This window comes from Lygodium microphyllum, chromosome 14 (genome assembly GCF_053477565.2).
Source record: "Lygodium microphyllum isolate KBCC chromosome 14, Lygodium_microphyllum_v1.1.10, whole genome shotgun sequence".
NCBI lineage: Eukaryota > Viridiplantae > Streptophyta > Polypodiopsida > Schizaeales > Lygodiaceae > Lygodium > Lygodium microphyllum.
In genome coordinates this window covers 7,312,219-7,329,179 of record NC_141148.1, presented here as the reverse complement: position 1 = coordinate 7,329,179, position 16,961 = coordinate 7,312,219, and the positions used below count along the sequence as shown (strand labels likewise).

Below are 16,961 nucleotides of genomic sequence, written 5' to 3'. Positions count from 1 at the left end.
TCCTAGCTGAGCCTCCAAGAAGAAGAGGTAGGCTATAATAGAATTAGAAAAGCACATTATTCCTAGACTACACTAAAGGGGTGGCAAGCTCAATTGGTAAAAGAGATAAGATTGGTGTTTCTAGTTTGCCAATAGTATATTATGAATTGGGTCCTAACTCTGAATAATGCAAAGGGGCCAAATCTGAGATCTTCTATATGGGCCTTGTTCTTTACAACTATATAGCAACAAGATCATGATTTACTATTGGTCTATTTTGAGCACAATCAAAATACTTAAATGCGTTCAAAGTCTCATCTGCATTTTGAGCATAATCAAAATACTTAAATGTGTTCAAAGTCTCATCTGCATTTTGAGCACAATCAAAATACTTTAGTGTGTTCAACAAGATCATGGTTTACTATTGGCCTACTTTGACCCTTTTGAGCAATGGCTCTTTGTCTATGGATGCCAATTTGTCATGTAGCATCAGTGCCTTTGATGCATATGCCTTCTCATCCAGTTTGTAGAAGTTGATGCATTTGAGCTCGAAGAAGAGACTCCACCTTCAAAAGACTGGTTGAAGCAGAATTATTAGATGTAGGATGCGATGATTCGAGGAGTTCCATATTACTAGGGAGGTCTCCTTGAAGTTATCCAAGAAGATGATTTTGGAGAACCCAATCAAGATACACTATCTATTTCTGCCTTAGTCTTGAGGGATCCTTTAAGTGAGATTCTTGAGACCCTTGACAGGTAGCTCTGAGGCATCATGCAAGTCATCTATAGGGTTGGGAATTGCAAAGAAGAGCTACAGTGAAGTGCAAGGTGGAATTGAAAGTTCCACTGTATGCCCACTATCAGCATACGGTCCACAGGTTAAACCCCTCGATGCCAAGTTGAGGGATGCAAGACTGAACTTGCATTGTCAAAGGACTATCATCACCATCACAAAGTATATTCAGTGCACTCTAAAGGTCAGAGATGTAGAACTTGAAGCTATTGCTAAATCAAGACAAGGCAATGGACCAATGCTTGTTGAGCGTGAGACTTATCAATTCAGATGCCATTTACTGCCCAGCAGATGGAAGGTTCCAAGAGTAGCAGAAGCAAATTCTATAGAAAGGAGAGATTCAATGCTTCAAAAAATAAGAGCAGGATGGAAACCATTAATGATAGTAAGGAAGAATGGGCTGATCTCCTCCATGGAAGCTTGAGAGGAGCTTGAAAAGAAAGAGAGAGAAAGACTCTCCTTGAAAAGTAATAGTAACTATACCATCTTCTACTCCTGTTACCACTGTTTTTTAGGAAAATACCTTCAGAAAATGGCCTAAAATGACCAACAAGTTGCTAACTTCAGCCTTCCCACCACCAAACTTGGTCCAAGACTCCATTAATGCTCTAGGTGGTCTAGAAATCCTTGATAACTACACCACTACTCCATGTCATGTTTGTACTTGTGTACCTGTGGCTCTTAAATCTGTGTAACTAAAAAAAGATAACTGAATGGAATGTTGGCCAACTGGATCAAGAACCTATGGCTCTGATACCACTTGTCAAGAAGAGGATAGGAGAGAGAGTAGAAGAGGAGAGAGTATGCAAAAGAGAGAGAAATACTACAAGAAGAGAGAGAAAGAGAGTGAAGAGGAGATAGAAAGACTAGAAAAGGAGAGAGAAAGACAGAAAGAGAGAGGAAGAAGCCATGAAAGCTTAGAGAGAGAGGTGAAGATGAAAGGAGACTTGTATTATTATATGATGGTCAAAAATCAAGTCCCTAACACCTTATATACCAGCCAGTGTAGCCAGTATTTCCCCATTTTTAAATCCCCCTCTCTTACATGATCAATGTTCTTTATATTTTTGGTTAGAGTTTTTGGTTTAGTCATGATTTTTTGAGTCTGTGTCGGACACTTTTGTTTTTTGTCGTGTGCTTGTCTACGAGGATTAGGTTGCTTGATTTTTATGCATATCGTGAAGCTTTCGGTCGCATATGTGCATAGGTCATGTCGAATTTTCCGTAGGATGTGGTTTGCTTGGGATGGTCTGGTCCAGTTTAGTTAGTCTTGTCATAAGTCTTTCTCCTGTTGATGGTCGTAGTGGTGGTTTTGTTTGTGGGTTTTGCAGGTTTTCTCCTTTTATTCCTGATTTTGTGTGTGTGTGGGTTTTTGATATAGTCTAAATGGCACCTTCTTCTACCCCTCTACTCGTGGTACAACATGTTCCCCTCGCAGTCCATGATTATTCCCTCCTTTTAGAGGCAGATTGCATCTGACGTGCCGACCATTTGTTGCGCTCACATTGCTGCCTGTGGGATGAGAAGCTTTGTTACTCCTTCTTGGCTTCTTATAAAAACTAGTTTGATCCTGCACCTTCTGTTTATCTACAACTAATATCAACGAAGCACTGTGCTTACCCATTTCTACTTCATTTGTGCCCAATGGTAACCAATTACTTACTGTTGAAGAGATTGTCACACTCTTGAAGAAGGAAACTTCTACCCCCTTCTTCTCAACCAGCTTATTAATAGTTCAGGGGTATTTGTTGCCCATATCTCTTCTCTCGTATGGAAGCAGCTATGTTAGTTCCTCCAAGACCGGTTATATCGGGCAACTTGCATCTAAGTATCTATCCAAGGAATTGTTCACAGCTTTTGTGAAGATTCTAGAGGGTGCTAAATTTAATTGAGTAGACTTTCTACTATCCAAAATGAATCAACATTTTCAACGAGTAATGTCTCCTATGGTACCTTCTTACATCACATTATCACTTTTTCACCTCCTCCTGGTGGTGTACCAGTGCTTGATCCTGCTCTTTTTCTATAATAAATCATAAGTCACCTTAGTCTAGAGTAGGCTAGGGTTAAGTATAAAAGGTGGAGATGTAACTTGTGAGGGATCTTTTTGCCATTTCAAGCAATACATGCTTTGAGGTTCCTTCCTCCCACCAACTAAGAGGGTGCATGTTCTTAGCCGCCAAGATATGGGGTGCACACCATGTCCCACCTTAACATGAGGTAAGTATTCATGTTGCAGCTTACATGTATGATTCTCAGCCTTCCATGGCAATACTATTTCATGCCTAGCTACCTTGGCTATGGCTTCCTTGCAAACATGGTGTATTTCTTGTATTTCTTTGCAAGCATGGTGCAATTTATAAATTTCTAGTTATTTGACTTGCTGTGAGAATGAGTATATTACATTGGTATCAGAGCATGGACTTTGATCCATGGGAAAAGACATTTTCATGGAGAATTTAGTCACAGGGACAAGAACCAATTAACTAGAGTACCAAGATTTGGTCAGAAGGTTTGGTATAGTTCAAACCGTGACTAGTCAGAGTTCTCTGCAACAAGTCGGGACTAATTTTGGAGGTTTCTTGAAGAAGATCTTAAGGAAGATGGAGGTTCTTGGTAGAAATAGCAGGATGTGGTCAAATGGAGGTCCATTTTGAAGGTTCTTGACTCTAATTGGAGTCTAAACTGGGATTACAGGAGTTTAACCTGGATTACTTTTTGGGACCAGCTTCTCTCTCTTCCTTCTCTCAATCTTTCTTCAAGCTTTCATGGTGGATCTTGGCTTTGTTGTCCTTCTCCCAGGCCTTTCAATGGCTCAAGTGACTTCTAAGGCTGTAATCTTCATGCACTAAGCTTCCCATAGAGTAGCCATTTGCCTTGATTAAGGAAAATTTTGTTTGGTGGTACATGCGGTTGAGTTTGCGCTTTTTGCGCTAAACTGATCTTCTCTTCCTTCACAAAAATCTACAACATATGGCTTTGGCTATGGCATGACAAGCTTTGATAATCATTCTTGAAGGCTTCCAGCAAATACTCAAAGCCATTTCCCACTCTCTTGATCAATTTTGACCTCCCAAACCCTAGCTATGGTAGATTTATGATAGTAGTGAGTATTCTTTGAAATTTCTTTAATAGATCAGAGGGATTTTACTCTATCAAGCTTCTTGGAGCTTCCTCAATACTCAAGGGATCGACATTGATGCATTCTTGGACTTGAAGCTTCAAAGAACGGTGGCTATAGATTCAAAACAGGGTGGCCACTTGAAGTTTTAGAATTTTTTATCTGTGAAGCATGTTTTCATGGGACTTTTGATTCTTGATGCATCCTAAAGCTTCTATGCAGGGGATTATATCAAGAGTTCATGGACTTTCATCAATATTGCAAGAATAGGGCTTCTTCTTGGCATTGCAAGTGTATGGACAGCATATGCAAGCTTATGTGCTTCAATGGTGGATTTCTATATCAAGGACTAAAGTCTTCTACCCTTTTGGAAGCTTAACATTGATTCCCTTTCAAATTTCCAGCCACATTTAGGCCACAAGGATCACTCTATCAAGCTTTTGGAAATTGGAGCTTTATTGAAGAGAAAATTTGGAGCCCCAAGAGGAACACCAAGGAAAAGGGAATTCTCTTGCAAGAAAATCTATCTTGTAACATCAACAAGCTTTTATTTCATTCTTTTGATCATCAAAATAAAGAAAACAATAATTCTTCATGCAGCATCATAGTAGATTTCTCCCACGGATTTGATAGAATCAACCATAATCTTCAACATCTTCACAAAATCCATCAATAGAACAAAGAACACAAAGGAATACACCATCTTTGAATGGAAATCAATCACATATTATTCATCTTCAATATCTTCATAGTCTTCTCTCTCAATCTCTCATATACAATTACACTGCTTTCATAGATTTGACTATCTTTGACTCTCTCTCTCTCTCTCTCTATCAATAGTACATCATATCCTCACTATAATGCTCTCATAATAACCCTCAATAATCCTTCTTAGGTCGTGGATGCACCTCCCAAGAGGTATGTCTGATATGAAGAGGCACCAGAGCCACTACAATGTCTTTTCATAGCTCACCACTGTCACTTCACTCCAGTCTTTACTTGAGTCTTCAGCAGCTACTTCTTTGACTTATTTTAGCTCTTTTGCACTTGTATTCACCTCTTTCTAAGACTAGAAAACTTTCCCAAGCTACAATCTCATCCAACAAAACACATACAGAGGCATACAGAAGGTCTACAGAGGCTCACAGAAGCTCAATAGAGAGTTACAAAAGGTTAACAGAAAGCATTAGAACCACATAACTCATACCAAAACCATTCCAAACCATCAAAAATCACTCAATAAGCTTTCAAACAATCTCAAACCCTATCAATCAATACTCCATCCTTCCATACAGAGAGAAAATAGAACAAAACAGAAGCTCAACAGAAGCTATCAGGACCAAACAAAACATATCAGAACATCAACAGAACTTCACATCTCTACTAATAAACATCATGAGCTTAATAAAACCATTCCAACCTATCCAAAACACTCTCAAACCACTTCCAAACCAATCAATCCTCTCATAAAATCAACGCTTCAGCTCCCAAAAACAACAAAAATTAGCCAAAAAAATAGGTCATTTCAACACTCAACATATCCCCACACTTAATAAGGAAGCATCCTCACAACCAGGAAAAAGGGAATACAAGTTCATTCAAGAGCTCAACTTTAATCTTCAATAAATTTTCAAAAATATTCCATCCAACCACCATCCCAACTTATAACCTGTATCTGATATAAAGAATATAATGAAAGGAAAACCCTTTATACATTAACTCTTCTTATCAAACTGGAAATCACAACAAACTTGTAAAGGATATAAGAGGTTTCTGCTTCTGCATCACCATCTTCAACTATCCAACCAGCAACACCATCACCGCAATTCTCCAAAAATATAGCTCGCACGAAAGCAAATCGAATAGGCAACCACCACGATCTTATCACATAAATTAACCCACAACACAAACACTACACACAACACAACCATCTTAACGACTCCTCCAAAAAGAGAGATTTATCATTAAAAATCATCCACAATACATTGCAAATGTATCAATGGAGATGATCCCTTTTAAAGGCTTGATGATTTCAAAAACGATCCATAGACAAAGATTCATCTACAAATGTCTTGGGAGGATTCTGAAAGAACTGAAGGTAGCACATCCTTTCCAACAAGACAAGGTATCTGCTAGGCAAATAGAGGGCATGAAAGTATAAGACATCCAGTTGCTAGGAATCAATGCTCACATTGACATTCATGCACAACTTTGGAATAGGTTTTGAATCATTATGAGAATGCCTATGCATATACGCCAGGTACCAAGTAAAATGAGCAGTTAAGCACATAGAAGGATCTGCAAACTGAGAATATTGCTGAGCAAAATGCAGATAATTCTAATAAGCCTGACTAGCACTTATCCATTCTTCTAGGATCAATGGCCAATTGATTTGAGGTCCAGTAAGGGAATCATTTGAACTCCAACCTCTTCTTCAAAGAATCTTCTGATCAAAACCTTGATACCCACTAACCAACTGAGGAGGATTAGGAATAGAAGTGTTAGGAGACGGAAGAGGGACTAATGAAAGAGGATGAAGCGATGGATAGGAAAAATCATAAAATGAAGAATGGATTAAAGATGGATTTGCTGAAAATTGAGGAGATTCGGTTAAGAAAGGCGTTAAAAGATAAGCACGAAAAGTTGATAGAATGTCAGGGGATGGGGAAGGAGAAGGATCAAGAGCTAGAAAAACTTGATCTTCAATAAAAGAACAATGGGTAAATATAGGAATTTGAGGAGATCCTTGAGGTTGGAAAAGAAGGGGTAAAATGACATTTGGGTTAGATTGAAAAAGGGAAATATAAGCATCATACCTACGAGCCATTTGTTGATAATGAGTTAGGCATGGTAAGGACGGACCTAAAGCTGATCTACGATGATAGGCTTCAAAGAAAGAAGTATCAAATGGGGGTTGGTTGGAGAGATAGGCTAAAAGATCCACCCTTAGTTGGTTAATGTTCTGGGCATGAACTGAAGCTTTGACCTGATGGTGATTCAAAATGATAGCATCAACCATAGTATGCCATGAAAACTCAAGACACTCAGCCACCTTTGAAGAATATCCCTAGAACATCTCATCAATCCTCAACTCCAAATGTCGGACATACAAAGAAGCTTGCAATACCACATCTCCGACATACCAAGCCAGATCTTCATCATCTGGAATCACTAAATCACCCCTCAAATACATATGGGACAGAAGCATCGTATCTGGAGTGACAGAGTCTTCAAAAACCATCCTCACTACTTCTATCAGCAAATCAGATGACTAGGCCCCACTCCATCCATCCTCTGGAATAGGTAAATCCATCGTGGAAAGTTTTATATAGAAGGCCAACTTCTGTTGTTGATAATGGACAAAAAAGGAATGATTTAGTGGAACATATTCTTAATACTGCTCAAAAGAAGACCATAATAAATCCATGCGAGATTGCAATCTTTCCACCTTGGCTTGAAATAAGGGACATAATGTAGCCTATCTCTGAAGAGCTGCCAAGTCTGCAGGGGATAAAAGAGAAACTGGTTGCATAGGACTCTGTGTATTAGACCAAGATTGAGCCAACTGATCTTTGAGTTGCTGGATTTGAGCATTGCTCTGGTCTAAGATAGCTGTGGTGGATTTAAACTACTCTGCTTGGGCAGCTATCACCTCCTTCATCTCTTGACTCTCCTTCTGTAACTTATCCCTCTCCTCTGTTACAGCAACCACTTGAGACCTAGCTTCTTCCAAGTCAGCTTTCAACTTAGAGATTTCAGCTTTCTGAGTATCCATGAGTTTACTCTACTGCTCCATTTGCGTACAAAGGTCAGAGAATTTCTCCTAAGCAGAGGCTAACTCAGTATTGGTCTTATTCAGTTCCTCCTTAGACAGTTGAACTTCATCATAAAATGAAGAATATAATTGCTGGATACAAGCAGTCATCAAAAGTTCAATAGAACTCTGGATATCCTTGCACAGGAACGTAATAGCATCTCCTGTTACCAGGCGGTGAACAGAAGGAATAGTAAGTTCTAGCATCCCGTCTCTATGGGCTCTAAAAAGATTTGGCGTCTAAAGAAATGCAGGCAAGGTGCTGCAAGAATGGCCAGGAACTGTCACTGGAACTGGAGGAGGAAGAATAGGCATTGACTCAGCCACCCTCTTGAGGCGTTTTATCTGAATGACAAGGGGAGGAGGAGAATCATCATCCTCAATTATCACATCATCATCTTCATTATGAGGCGGAGGAGGAACTTTTGGAGGATCAATTGGAGGTAAAGGAACTTCCTTTGCAGGGGCAGCATGTAGCAAGAAGACATAGAGGAAGGACCCAAATGTAACATTAGTCACATTTCCTCGAGTAGCTCGAATAAAGTGGTGATCCATCTTGGAGAGGAGGTAGGTACTCCAATCAATAGTTATACCTTTCAAAATCATTCGTGAAGCTGTAAACAACTCCTTGGAAAGATAATGAGATGGGGATTTTATAGGCACGAACCTGTCATGAAGGAATTGGCATAGTTGTTTCCATAGGGGATTGGAAATTATGGAGACACCGACTCCTAACGTGGTAATGACCTTCTTCGGATCAAGAACATCTTGAGTTTGCTTCTGCAATAGCTTCAAAATATCATCATTGGCGAACAACTGTCTGGCAGTAGGGACAGACTCCCCACGATATGGCAGACCAAGAGCCTTGCCTGGACTCTTCGGTGTCAGAAGAACAGTAGTGCCACGGACTGGATCATACCTCTTACTGTAAGAGGTTAAAAACTCGTCACAAATGGTAGGATCATCTGGAACCAGTGGGAAAGAAAGGCTCACGAACTTGGACAAGCCCGCTTTAGCGACAACGTCCGAATCCAGTAACAAAGAATAATCATGTAAAGCCAAAGGAACATATTGGATCGGGGGAGGAGTACGAGAGGGCGCCATTCAGATGGTCACACACACACACCACAAACATAGACAAACAAAGAGAATACCTGCAAAGCAACAGATGAAAACCAAGGATAAGATATCAACCAAGGTGATAAAACGTGACTCGACCAACTATCCCCAAGCAAACCACAGCCTAGAAAAAATTCGACATGACCTCTACACATATGCGATCGAAAGCTTCATGCTATGCAACATGCAAACACCCAAATCCCCGTATCAGGCAAGAAAGAAAAAACTACACACCGTACCCTTAACCGTAACAAAGAAACTGAACCAAAACATAACAATAACCCACACATATCATGACCACAACTTTGATATAATCAGGTTTGACCATGGAGACAACTCCGAAGACTTCACGTACCCATCCCACGAAGCAAGTTCATTAAAAAGGGGAAATAAGTGTAGTGAGGGGAAATAGTTTAATGAAAGGCTCATTTTATGAATTATTAAGAAATGGGTGAATTTTTAATTAAGTGTTAAACCTTAACAAGAAAACGGCGGTTCCTTCTTAAAATTTTAATCACAAATTATTAGGTTGAAATGTTGCATTAACGCGAATCCTGGACTTCGATACCAGACTGAGGTCTCTAAATGCAAATTAATTTATTAAAAATTAAGGTGATGTGGAGCACTTTTTTGCCAGCGCTTGCTCTTGTGACGGCTGGTTCATTGTTATTAAAAATATTAAGGTGCCTCTGAAGCGCACATAGCGCGTGCTAAGTGAACAGCGGGTTGATTTTAATTAGAAAAAGGTGTGTTTGGCGCGAGCGCGCATGCCATGGTGGTCTTTAGGATTCATGTTAAAAATTAAGCATGAATTTTGGGGTAGCGGAAAAAATAAAAAATACCTGGAAGTGGGTGTATGTGTATGCAATGAATGCGCACGTCTCAATCCCCAAAATGTAGGTCAACAATCCAAAAAGAAAAACCACGGACTGAAAATAATTGGACACACGACATAGCAAGATTAGTGTGAATGAATGTGTTTGGATGACTGATGGCTTATATGTTGTTGTTGTTTTTTTCTTTTTTTTAAAAAAAAAATTGTATTGTTAATTGTATATTTTGGTTTTTATGTGTTTTTATTTGTTGTAATGTTTTTTTTTCTTTCGTGTTGTTGTTAATCTTTGTGACAAAATTTTGACAATGAAACACATATAAAAATGTTGAAGATTTTCAACATCAATCCACCACGTGTGACCAAGGTATCTGGATTTTTCTAGATTTTTCAGCTTGTGTTTGGAATTAAAGAGGATTTTTCATGAATTTAGGCATTTAAAGCATTTTTCCCATAAAATAATAATGGAATAAATTGGCACAGCATTTTCAACTTGAAAAATATTCCAAAAATAATAAAAGAAGTTGATGAAATTTTCAAGAATTTTTTTTGCAATTAAATTTGTATTTTTACCCATTTTAATGAATTTTTGCCCATTTTGTATGTATTTTTGAAAGAATTTTTACTTTTAGAAATTTTTGAATTTTTTTCTGAGATTTTCAGTTTGAAAAAATATTTCAATTTAATGCAAAAATATTGGGAATTTTTTAAAGAAATTTTTATAATCTTTTTTGAATTTTAATGATTTTTGAATTTTTAAATGTATTTTTAGGGTTTTTTCGATTTGGAAATTAAAAATTCGGGAACCCGGGAATGGACTGCGTGTCAGCTACGTGTGAACAGCTGGCTGGTGCACACCACCACACGGACAAACGAACGCGCGTCCCCGCGCATGAACGGCCGCTAAGCGCGCACGAACCCGCACATACGACTCCGCGCGCACACACACCCTGCGAGAGACAGGGCTGAGAAGGGTTTCTGCGAGTTTCGTCTTTTTTTTTTTGGTTTGGAGGTCGTCTGCGGGGGGTAGGGGAAAGAGGGTGAGAAGGGGGGCTTATGGGGGGTTGTGGGGTGGGTGAGAGTGGGGTAATGTGGGTTGGTGTGCCTGGGGGGGGAATGGGGGCGTGTGGGGGGTTGTGAGGTGGGTGGGTATTGGGGGGTGAAGGGGGGCCTGTGGGGGGTTGTGGGGTAGGTGGGGTGGGAGTGGTGGGAATTGGGGGCTGGTGGGAGGGTGGGGTGTGGGATTGCAAAAGGCGGTAGGTACAGGGCGACGCCAGGCGGGGCTGGGCGGCCTGGCGAGGGTGTGCCAGGCGGGGCTGGGTGGCATGGCGAGGGCGTGCCAAGCAAGCAGCGTGGCGGGCACGGTGGAGCCCAGGCAGGGCCCAGGCAGAGGAGGGAGGCGGCCGTGGCGGCAGGGCAGCCAGGGAAGTTGGCGTCCACAGGAGCGGCGGGGGCGGAGGGCCCAGGCGGGGGGAGAGGAGGGAGGGAGGAGAAGAAGAGGAGGGAGAAGATGAGGAGGAGGAGGGAGAGTGGAGAAGAGGAGAAAGGGAGAGGGAGGGAGAAGGGGACGCAGGGGGGATGGGGAGGGAGGTGGTTGGGGATCGGGGAGAGAGAAAGGGGGGGTGGGGGGCATAGGGGAGGATGTCGGGGAGAGAGAAAGATAATAAATTGTTTTTTTAAATAATAAATTAAATAAAAAATTAAAGAAAAGAAAGGCGTGCCCCGTCTCGTGCGCGTGCATGGGGCAGGGTAAAAAAATTTGCAGTGACGGGATCGAAATGGCGCCAGGATGTCGGTATGGGGCACGCGGACGCGAAGGGGCATGTGGAGATGAGTGAAATCGAAAACGGGCGCATTCGCGCACGGGACGAGTCGCGCGAAACACGTATAATCAAGGAAAAATTAATATCTCCCAATCCGGGCATTGAAACGAAATGACGTAAAAACAAAAAGCGTGCAAGACGGCAGGGGGAAGACAAGGAAAAAACGCAACGGGGGTTTCGGGGGAAGACAAGGCGTTCACATGCAAAAAACACAAAAAACGGCCCCAAAAAAGCAAACAAAAATTAATATCGGAAGATCCGTGCATCGGAACGAAGTGTAGGAAGAAGAAAAAATGTGCAAAAGGACGTGTCCGACAATCCTATCACATCAAAACATGGTTCTGACTGAGATAAGATGCATTCACATGGGAAAAACCCAAAAAATAGACCCGAAAATGGAATCGAAAATTAATATTGGACGAACCGCTTGCCGGAATGACATGCAGTAAAAAGGAAAAATGTCTGCAAGAAGGGGTGGCACATGGTTGTCATGTTAAAACACAGTTCCGGCGGAAGTAGGAGGGATTCACATGCAAAAAACACAAAAAAGACACTCAAAAACACATTTAAAAATTAATAATTAAAAATCCAGAAGTCAAAAGAGGGTGGAGGAAAAAGGAAAAAGGTGGAGGAAGGCGCAGTGGACACGGGTGTCAAATCAAATTAGAATTCCGATGCAAACATGGCAGGTTCACATGGAAAAATGTCAAAAAAACACACAAAAAAGGCTCGAGAAACCGCAAAAATTAATTTTGGACCAACTGTGCAGCAGAAGGACACGAAGTAAAAAGGAAAAATGTCAGGGGGAAAGTGGTTGTCAGGGTTATGACATTAGATCACGGTTCCGAAACAAGAAAAGTGCGTGCACGTGGGAAACCGTCCAAGGTACGCAAAATGCTTCAAAAATTAATAACTCGAGAACCATGCACTGGAACAGGGGTGGGTAAAAAGGAAAAGTGGACAGTTCAAAGGGATGAACAGGGGTATAAGGTTGGATGTGGATTTCGGTGAATGTAGGGTACGTGCACATGGCAGGACATCAAAATCAAGGAATGAAGGAAAACTGCAAGGGAACAGCCTCGAGGGTGGGTGAAAAATGGATGGATGGGTGGGGAAGGGACCCCAGTAGGGTGAAATCAAGTCATGGCGTATATGCATGAGCAGGTTGAGGCATATGCAGAGGGGTATGCAATGTAGACGCGCAGGGACGCGTCCCCACACTTAAGACCTTAACGGACAAGGTTAACCGAGCAACAGGGACCTAGGACCACTCAACAGACCAACCACGAACGTCCCACACTTAAAACATGAATATCACTAACAACAAAAAGTGTAGGGTTAGAAAAACTTGGCCCATGTGATCGAGAATCAAGGGTGACTGTCGATGGCACGTCCTGTGTCGTTGTCGGCTGCTGCAGGAGGTACCAAGGTTCGCTCCAGCACACGTCCTTCGTGGCAGGGACCATGTAGCAGCACCTAGGGAGGTAGCTGAGGGATGAATCACGTGGAGTTAGTGTCGCTGACGAAGGAGAGTCACTCAGCTTACAGCACTCAGATGGGATGAGAGAATAGTCACTCGCCCCATTACTAATATCACTCGATGAATAATTATTAAAATCCATATCGCACACCCGGTTTAGGAATTGACAAGGGGATAGTGTAGAGGGAGTATGCCAGGGTGCACAATTGATGGTGCATTAGTGTGTCCAACACGTCTGGCATTGGTGCAAGCAGGAAGGCAAGGGAGCCTTACAGTGCAGTGTACAGAACATGGTGACGTGTCCTGTGCTGATGGCAGAGACCCATCCCGTGGGTGCATAAGGAAATGAGAACGTACCTGACTCCAAAGGTCGTAACGTCCCTCAAATCTCGCCTCTCAATGAGTGATTGAGGAAACACCAGTCACACTCAGCCCCCCCTCTGTCTCATGCTCTGTTGATAGATACAGGAGGGTAGCCCGTTCCTAAAACCCATTGATGTTAGCCTCACAATCACTTGTGCGGAGGGTGTATGCCTTGTGCGCATTTGATGGTGCAACTATGCATCCTGCCTTGTGCCGGCATACAGTGCGAGAAGGCCAAGGAGACTTATGGTGCAGTGCACAAAAACAAATCGTGCTTTGTGCATTAAGAGGCCCATCTCGTGTGTGCAACACTCCATTCACACAACGTACCTCTCATTTGATTTAAAGGGAAAAGACTAGTCTCTCGCCCCACCCTCTGTCTCACACTCGTTTGATAGGTATAGAGGGCAACCCATACGCACTTCCCCATCCGGTTAGGATAAAAGCTCGCATCGCTCGATTGTTTGTCGATGAAGATCGCGTCATCAGTTGTTGAAGAGGCATACCCAGGGAGGTAGCCATCAAATCGAACGTTGTGTTAGATAGGAACATGGCGTCTGCTAGAGGACTGTCAAACGCTCTACAGAAAGACCCAGGACATAGCGTACCAAGGGAGGTAGCTTCAGAACTGGATCCTGGGGATGTCAATTGATGAATTCACTTTCTGGACTGCTGGGTGTTGCCACCTTTTCCACAGCCAGCTTCCCGCCCAAGGGTGTTAAATACATTTTCTTGGAACGAGGCCTGCTATGACAGGGAATTGCTTCCTTTTCTCCCATAACAGTTTTTTTTTTCTTCTTTTCTTTGTTTTTTCTTTTCTTTTTTTTTCTTGTTGTCCCCTATTCCCAAGGGTGTCTCCACCTTTTCTCAAAGAATAGGTCGGTATGACAGGGACCTAAGTCATTTTCTCCCATGACCGATATATTGTTTTTTTCTTTTTCTTTTTTTTTTCAAATTAAGGGAATGATGGAAATACCAATTGTCAGAACCAACCTCGTCACTGCCGCTGGTGGAAAATAGAGGATAAGAGATCAAGACTAGAAGGTGGGGCTGAGGGGACAGAGGGTTGCGCCCACCTCATTAGGAGTGGCTAAAGAACGGCAATCAGAAGTAGCATCATAAGAGTGACAGTGCCAGGCCAATGGGGGAAAGGATCAAGTGATCGTGATTGTCAAGATCCCTAAGGAGGGAAGTACTTCTTCAAGCGATATCCATTGATCAGGAAGGGATCATCAGAGGCATCAACGATCTGCACTTGGACAGAGCCATTAGGGTTGACAGCAAGTACCTTATTTGGGCCCATCCACCACTATTGAAGCTTGCCAGGAAACTTGCCAAATCGTGAATCATAGGCTAAGACCAAATCACCTTCTTTGAACTCCTTGTGCTTGATGAAGCTATCATGGTAAGCCTTGCGTCGAGCTTGCGTGGCTTCCATGCATTGTAGAGCCATCCTGCGAGTTTCATCCAAACATTTCAAGTGCAGGAGACGGCGTTGTAGTGAATCATCGTCCCCCAAATGCTCTTTAATAGCCATTCGCAAAGAGGGCAATTCCAGTTCAACAAGGAAAACAGCTTCTGTACCATACACCAGTTGGAAGGGTGTTTGTCATGTTGCGGCTTTATGGGAGGTTCTGTACGCCCAGAGGGCCTCTGTAAGTCAATCATCCCAATCACGACGATGTGCGACAATTGTTCTTATCAAGATCGAGCAGAGGATGCGATTCGTGACTTCGACTTGGCCGTTGGCTCTGGGGTAATAAGAAGTGGACTTGCGATGGCGGATCTTATATAGCTCTATCAACTCTTCCATGACTTTATTAATGAAATGAGTGCCTCTGTCACTTACCAGCTCTAGGGGACTGCCAAAACGGGTGATGATATTCTCGTACATGAACAGGGCCACGCTGCTACCATCGTCCCGCTTTAGGGCTTTAGCTTCACACCACTTTGTGACATAATCCTTACATACCAAGATGTATCTGTTCTGTTTCCTTCTAGTGGGTGGGTCGATTGGGCCAACAAAGTTGATGCCCCACTTCTCGAAAGGCTTCAAAGGAAGGATAGGTTGCAGTGGCATAACACTTGTTTTGGTGGGTTTCCCCATTCGCTGACAAGCATCACATCGCTTGTAGTAATCACAGGCATCCTTGTGGATGGTCGGCCACTAGCAACCTGCTAACAGAGCTTTCCTGGCTGTAGCTTCTCCTGCAAAGTGGCCTCCACATGGCTCGTCATGGCAAGCCTTCAGAACAATCCCAATCTCATCTCCTGCAACACATCTTCTGAGCACTTCATCTTTGCCTTTCTTGTATAGTGCACTGCCTAACAGGGTGTAGGGGGCTGATTCTAACATAAGCTTCTTCCTTTCCCGACTAGAAATACCAGGAGGGTACTGTTGGGTTGCCAGCAGATTGGCAATGTCTGCATACCAAGGAGTTACAGTTTCGACCAGGAATAGGGAAGCATCAGGGAGGTCTGGATCATCTTGCTCCTCATCTGCAGTCTGTGGGATACGCGATAGATGATCAGCCAGAACATGGGAATGACCAGGTTTGGTAATTACCTCAAAGTCAAACTCCTGGAATAAAAGGAGCCATCTCATCATTCTTCCTTTCACGTCTGCTTTGTTCATCAGGAAGGACAGGGCCTCATGATCCACATAAAATTTAAAGTGGGTAGACAGTAGGTAGTGGCGAAACTCCTCTAGAGCAAACACCATTGCCAAGCACTCCAACTCTATCACTGTATAGTTCCGTTCCCTATCAGTGACTTTTCGGCTTGCGTAATAGATCGGTTGATCTAATTTCGAGGGGCCCTTTTGACATAGGACAACACCTACCCCTTAAATTGATGCATCAGTGTGTACATGAAACTCCTTCGTCCAATCAGGAGGTTGCAGAATGGGTGCCTCAATCAAACACTGCTTGAGAGTGTTGAAGGCTTTGTCACATTCTTCCGTCCAAATAAACTATGTATCTTTCCTTAGAAGCTTGTGCAAGGAGGTTGCCTTTGTTGCAAAATGGGCTATGAACCTTATGTAGTAACCCACATGGCCTAGGAATCCCCTCAACTGTTTGAGGTTGGTGGGTGCTATCAGAGCTGTAATCTTTTTTATCTTTGTAGGGTCTGTTGATATCCCTTGTGTAGAGACAATGTGGCCCAACAGAACACCAGAAGAGACCCCAAATATGAATTTGTCGGGGTTGAGGAAAATCCCATACTCCCGGCATCGGTCAAAGCATTGTTCCAAATGTCCCCAGTGTTCATGGATCAAACTATAGACATAGAAGTAATCCAAATATACCTCAATAAAGTCATGCAAATGATTTTGGAATGCGGCCATCATGACTCGCTGGAAGGTAGTAGGGGCATTGTAGAGCCCAAATGGCATCACTTGGTAAGCGTAGGTCCCCCATTCTGTGGTGAAGGTTGTTTTGGATTGGTCTTCTTCTGCTATCTGCACTTGGTTATATCCGCTGAATCCATCCAGAAGGGAATAAAGCTCATGTCATGCCACCACTGTGTCCAACAGTTGGTCTGTGAAAGGGATATGAAAGTGATCCTTCTTCGTCTTGGAATTCAACTTGCGGAAATCCACACATATACGAAGATTGCCATTCTTCTTGGGTACAAC

The 16,961-nt window shown here is 42.5% G+C and overlaps 1 pseudogene; it reads right to left on the bottom strand.

The window, feature by feature from the left end:
• Positions 1–217: 217 nt before the first annotated feature.
• The window catches only part of LOC148025289 (uncharacterized), a 55,718-nt pseudogene continuing 38,974 nt past the window's right edge, over positions 218–16,961 (bottom strand).